The sequence below is a fragment of the Mirounga leonina genome, unplaced genomic scaffold, assembly GCF_011800145.1.
Source record: "Mirounga leonina isolate KUSES-001 unplaced genomic scaffold, KU_Mleo_1.0 Mir_268, whole genome shotgun sequence".
Lineage (NCBI taxonomy): Eukaryota > Metazoa > Chordata > Mammalia > Carnivora > Phocidae > Mirounga > Mirounga leonina.
Window position 1 is genome coordinate 872,795 of NW_023270649.1, and position 5,848 is coordinate 878,642.

The following is a 5,848-nucleotide window of genomic DNA, read 5'->3' on the forward strand; positions in this document are numbered from 1 at the left end:
GACCCCCTCCCTCACGTGGAGCCCGGCCCAAAGTTAGTAACACCTCCTGCATGTAGGGGCCACACGGGGGACCCCGGTCTGTCCGAGGCGGCTGGGCAGGCGCAGGGGGGGAAACAGGATGTGGAGGCTCTGACTCACCATCCCCGTGTCTCAACCGCCCTGCTGTCCGAGTTCTCGTTGTGGGGCGGGACGCGGGGTCCTGCGGGGAGGCCTGTGTTTGCCCGGATGGCCTGGGCTGTCCCCACCCTGAGCTTCAGGACCCGGGGTTAGCACGAACGAAGCATGCTAACACAGCATGTGGGCCCCCCGCCCCAAAGCTCTGTCTCCCCGCACGGCTCCCAAGCAGTCCCCGTGAACCCCACAAGGGCTGTCACCTTGCTCGCACGTCCTGGGGGACGTCCCCAGGGCTGTCACCGAAGTACCAGGTACAGACGCGGCTGCAGACCTTCGCATCCCTCGGAATTCAACGTGTCCCGCGGTTCACGACTCCGGGGACGTCCCCTGGGCTGGGCATTGCGGGCATTCGGTCAGGTGAGCGTGAGCAAGTGTGTCAGCTCTGCAAACAACTCTGGACGTTTCCCCTACAATGATAACCTTTCGAAGGCTCACGTACGGACCTGGGGGGCAAAGTTAAATTTGGAAAAGACCCCAACACCTCTTCCCACATACCCCGCGTCCTCATACATCGTGTCTAAAACCGGTAACAACGTGGTTCCCACCCAACCAACGTTGCTTCTCCACCTCTAACAAGGGTCCCGATTTGGGGGCACCTGCCGGGCTTGGTGGGAAGAGCACCTGAACGCTTGATCTCGGGGTCATGGATTCGAGCCCCACGCCGGGTGTCGAGATCACTCAGAAACAAAAAAATAAAGGCACACATTCCATGTAAGCGATGTGACATGATTTTTGGTGACCACCGAGAAGCTTAGTTTTTTAAAGAGCGCCTTAACGAGGTATCGCAGAGGAGAATGTTCTCCACGTGATTGAAACGTAAGGCATGACACCGCGTGATTTATGCAGACACCTGCGAGATCGTGTCCACGGTGCGGATGGTGAACACCTACGTCACCCCATCAATGCCACGCAGGACTCAGGACACACAGGTGACCCGTAAACAACGGGATTGCGGCATCCACCCCGTGCGTGGTGGAAAACCCACATAACACTTTTGACTCCCCCAAACACTTAATTAGGAGGGGCCTGCTCTTGGCTGTAAGGCTGACCAATAATAACGCGCAGAGTCCATTAACACAGTTGCGCGTGTTCTGTGTATCATAGGCTGTGTTCTTAACAATAAAACAAGCCGGAGAAAATCAAATGGGGTGAAGAGCGCCATAAGGAAGAGAAAATACATTCACAGTCCCGTCGTGTATTCATCAGAAAAAAATCAAGAAAAAATCTGCACGTAAGTGGACCCAGGCATTTCAAACCCGCGTGGTGCGAGGGGTCGCCCGATTTCTGAACAATTAATAACTCTTACAACGGTTAGGGGAGGTTTGAATAATTAAATAATTGTAAAGTGTTCTGGTTTGTCCATTCTGTGCCGGGGAGCATCGAGGTCACCCCCGCCAAGCACGCACCGTGCCCAGGGTCCGTATTCTGTGCCCTCTGGTCGTGTCTGAGGCATCAGATGGTTTTGCCAAAGGGGGTCCGTTCTCCTGGCCTCCATGACGACCGACCAAGAGATGGCAACCCGCCATCATTCCTCAATTATCCGCCGATGGTGGGCGTCAGCCATGCTTCCTTTTCATGCTGCCAGCCCATCCCCGTGGTTGCGACGTTCACGGCGAATTTGGGGGGTCGGGGTGGGTAAGACTCGACCACGTGACCCACTCCCCAGACTCTCCCACGAAGCTCAGGAGGACCCGCCAGCCTGCACCGTCCACCATGCTCTGCATTCTTGACGGCTTGCTGTGTGTTCTAGAACCTTCCAGACCCGCACACCCCGAGGTCATCCCTGCCCCAAGGCTTTGCAGCCGTGCCTCCTATGCCCCCTGAATCTTCCACGGGCTCCCTTGGTTCATCAATGCATCTGTTCGACCGTGTCCTACTGGGTAAGACCTTGTCAGAGCGTCCTGATGCATGTAGCCAGGAGGGCACAGCCCTGCTCCGGCAGAGCCCCCGTTTCCTGCCTCGCTCCTGTGCATTCGGCGTCCCCACCATCCCTGACAAGTTCCCTCCTCGTGGCCATGCTTTGCCCTGGAACGTCAACCCCGTGACAGCAAGTTCTTTGTCATCCCTTTCTCCATCCCCCCGTCACCAACGCCGCGGTCGACCCCAGACTCGGCGAGATCTGCCATCCGTATTTCTGGGATTTATAGAATAACAGGGTGGCTGAGGAGTCCAGACCCCCTTTCCTTCCTACCACGGGCAGTTCCCTACTGCCCATTCAGCTTTGCGGGCGCCCGCGTGGGGGTCTTTCTTCCCCACAACCAGGGATCTGGCCGGAGAGGGTGCCGTATTGAATCCACAGGCACGAGGCGCTTTCCCTTTCAAATCAAAGCAAAGAGAGACCCTTCCCGCCAACACTCCTGCTTTTCTACAAACCTCCCACTTGCTTCTGGGTTTGGGAGTGAAAGAGTCACCTGCTCCTAGAGTAAACAGCAGGAGTGTAACTATTGCATAAGGCCATGGGGGATCACGTCACCCATCAAATGGTAACCCATTCCCTACCGAGGGACATGGTTTGGACTTTGTAGACCCAACGAAGACAAGGCGTTCCAGAGCATAGGCATCCCAAGAGCTGCCTTTCTAGCCACGCACTCCCTTCACGTGGCATCTCTGGGATCTCTCTTGTCTGCACCGCGGGACGAAATGGTCTTTGAGAAGAGCAAACAAGGCGATAGGCACATGTCATGAGAAAAGCCTCCAAAGGACACCATTTCTGAGGGAGGAGAAACCCAGGGAATGGTTGTCCCCGTTCCCGAGAGCGCTGGGGGCAACCACCTCCCGAGCTCTCCCACTGGATCCGTCCATCCAGGCTCCACGGAGGAGGGTGGTCAGAGAAGGAAGGCACAGCCTCCCGAAGTGGCAAGGAGCCGTCCCCTCAGAGCGGAAGCATTGGAGGCTTGCATCCCCGCCCGGGGGAGCCTCGGGGACACACGCCAGGACCACGTCACGCACGACACCGAGCAGAGCTCAGTGCGTAGGAAGGGCTCGCCTCCCCGCGAGTGGAGGGGAGCGTATGTGAGCACAGACACGGGGGCCAGAAGTCTCCAGAACATGACACAGAGCACAGAAACCCTGACCACCCCAGAGGGAATAGGTGGGCAAGTGGCCAGAGACATCCTGCTGCAAAAAAAAAAAAAAAAAAGAGGAACCCCAAGATGCTGATAAAAGCAAGGGGCCGGCTTCGAGCTTGAGACAGACGGCGGGCTGTGTTGTAACGTTTCCTGTCCGGCGGGGCGATAACGCGGGCTGGTCGCTCATTGAGAAGGAGGACCCAGCGGATGGCAGATAAGGCGTCTCTGCAGATGCTGACCTGAGCACGAACTGCGGGTGGGCGTCCGTATGCGGGAGGCTCTTGGCCGGGCTCTTTCTGCTGGTTCCCTATGCCGTCCTGGGGACCGCGGCCTGCGGCGCTGCCAATCAACCGGGCAAGACAGCGCCTTCCAAACGTGCTGCAACGCTCCAAGAACGTTCCGGAAAGCCGGCTGACCAGTAAGTTGGACGTTTCTCGCATCGGTAGGGCAGTGGCTTTGGCGTGATCCTACGGCAGGGCGGGATCAGGATGGGAGGGAAACGGGTGCAGGGCTCGGTGCGTCCCTCGCGGAGCGGGGTGGGGGGCGGAGGGCGAACTGGTGGGGGTGAGCATCCCCACGGCAGGAAGACGGGAACCCACGTCTTGGGGAAGCCGCCGCGTTGTGTTGCTTTATGAAACACACAGCCGGTAGGGCGGGCGGCGTGTGCGTGAATGGTCGCGGGGTCTGGCTAGTGTGTAGAAGGCATATTACTCCTGGGTAATCACACGCTATTTCCTCGGGAGTTAAGGATTAAGGTCACCGAGGGCCGGGCTTCGAAACTGACGGGTCCCAGAGCCGCGGTCCAGGCGGGGACGCGGGCTCTAGTCTGCAGGTCTGCACGGGGTGGACAAGCTGCCTTCCCTTGCAGCTTCCCGGGGGGCGGGGGTCCCCAGGAAGGGTGTGGCCTGGGGAGGACAGCACGGAGGCCACCTAGCTCCATCCCGAGCAAGGCGAGGCCGTGACGTGCAGCCGCCGGCAGCGATGGGCGAGCTCGCAACTTGTCCCTGCGGCAAATGTTGACAGCTCCGATCTGTCCACCTGGAAGCTGGAACCATTGAACCAAAGGGCAAAGGTGAGACTTACGTGGGGTGGGTGGGGGGGATTGCCGACGGAGGCAAAGCGTTGTTCCCAACGGAGAAGACTCTCAGCATCTCCGGGAAGGGGCCGGGTGCCATCCGTAGCCGGCGGCCAGAGATCGGGGATAGATCGCTGAGACGCGGGAAAGAAAGCAGGCCAATGCCCAATTTAGGACTAAATACATCGAACCCCTTTTATTTGTGTTTGCATATTTTCAGATAATGACACTGGGGTTACTTCTGGAAACACCCTGGTGGCTTAGAAATACACAGCAAGATATTTTTCAATCAGATATGGGCTTGAGGTTTGCCTCAAACATCCCACGGGACGGGGGAAAGGAGACAGGGAGGTACAGGGGACGAGTGAGGGGGCGCGATGACAACTGTCAGAGAGAATAGAGGGTCCCACCTCCCCCGTGCACCCTCCAAAAGTGCAGAGAGCTCAGTGCAGACATGTCTCCAAATTCCTGCAGTCTGCACAAGGCTCAGGGAGAAGAGTTGTCTTATCAAGGATGGCCGTGGGCATGCACACCAAAAGCAAAAGGAATCTTATTTGTTCGTAAGACGTGCAGAAGAAACGGGGTGCCCAGAAGGGTTAATGGGCATGTCGTTGGGTCAACGCCATGAGAAGGGCAATTGGAGACTCTGAAAATGCCAAAGTCCCAGGCCTGGCGCTCAGCCACTCATATGTCCCGCGTGGGCCTCTCCACCTGCCCATGCCCAGACGCCGCCACGTCCCTCCAGGGGATGCCGAGCCCCGTGCAAAATGCAGAAACGTACACATTTGTTTTCTGTGCCTCAGTGACACAGTCTGCACGTCATGGTTATCCGTCTCCTAGGAGAGCATCGAAGCTGACGAATGCAGCCATTTCAGGACAAATCAGGAGTTGGCAGAGGGGGCAGCTAATTCCCAGCAGGGGCCTGGGGTCCTGAATTCTAATTCTGTCCACCCTGCTGGATGCCCCAAGATGCCAGGGGTGCATCCAGCCCTCCCCTGGCTCCCCCCGCAGGGTGGCCTGTCCCGAGGATGGGTATTTACAGAGCCTCACACCTGCCCTCAGCTCCCACCTCCGGAGTCACCAGGCATCCGTGCCAGGGTCCAGACAGGAACCCCCACTCCTGGTCCCTGCATGCAACAGACAGTGGACCCCATCCTTCGGCCCTAGGACTCACAGTGCAGACACAGCTGAGGGTGGGGACAGCCTTGGACACTCACCCAGCGTCAGCATACATTGCTTTCCTGGAGACTAGGCTGTGGGAGTTGGCTCAGGCGGCTGTAACAAATAGCCCAGGTGGGGCGACTTCAATAATAGACATTTATTGATCCCGGTCCTGGAGGCTGGGAGTCTGAGATCCAGGCAGGGCTGAGGCTGGGAGTCTGAGATCCAGGCAGGGCTGAGGCTGGGAGTCTGAGATCCAGGGGCTGGAGGCCGGGAGTCTGAGATCCAGGTGAGACCGAGGCTGGGAGTCTGAGATCCAGGTGGGGCTGGAGGCTGGGAGTCTGAGATCCAGGTGGGGCCGAGGGTGGGA

The 5,848-nt window shown here is 58.2% G+C and overlaps 1 protein-coding gene across 2 annotated transcripts in view; it reads left to right on the forward strand.

Moving 5' to 3' along the window:
- Window positions 1-3,422: 3,422 nt before the first annotated feature.
- Window positions 3,423-5,848, forward strand: part of LOC118026666 (granulocyte-macrophage colony-stimulating factor receptor subunit alpha-like) — a 31,401-nt gene continuing 28,975 nt past the window's right edge. Inside the window, exon 1 of one of the 2 annotated variants that reach the window (XM_035029632.1) lies at window positions 3,423-3,660. The gene's annotated coding sequence lies outside the window, so the exon portion shown is untranslated. Of the gene's footprint in view, window positions 3,661-4,010; window positions 4,315-5,848 lie in introns of those variants that run through there. The other variant, XM_035029631.1, reaches the window with a different exon arrangement.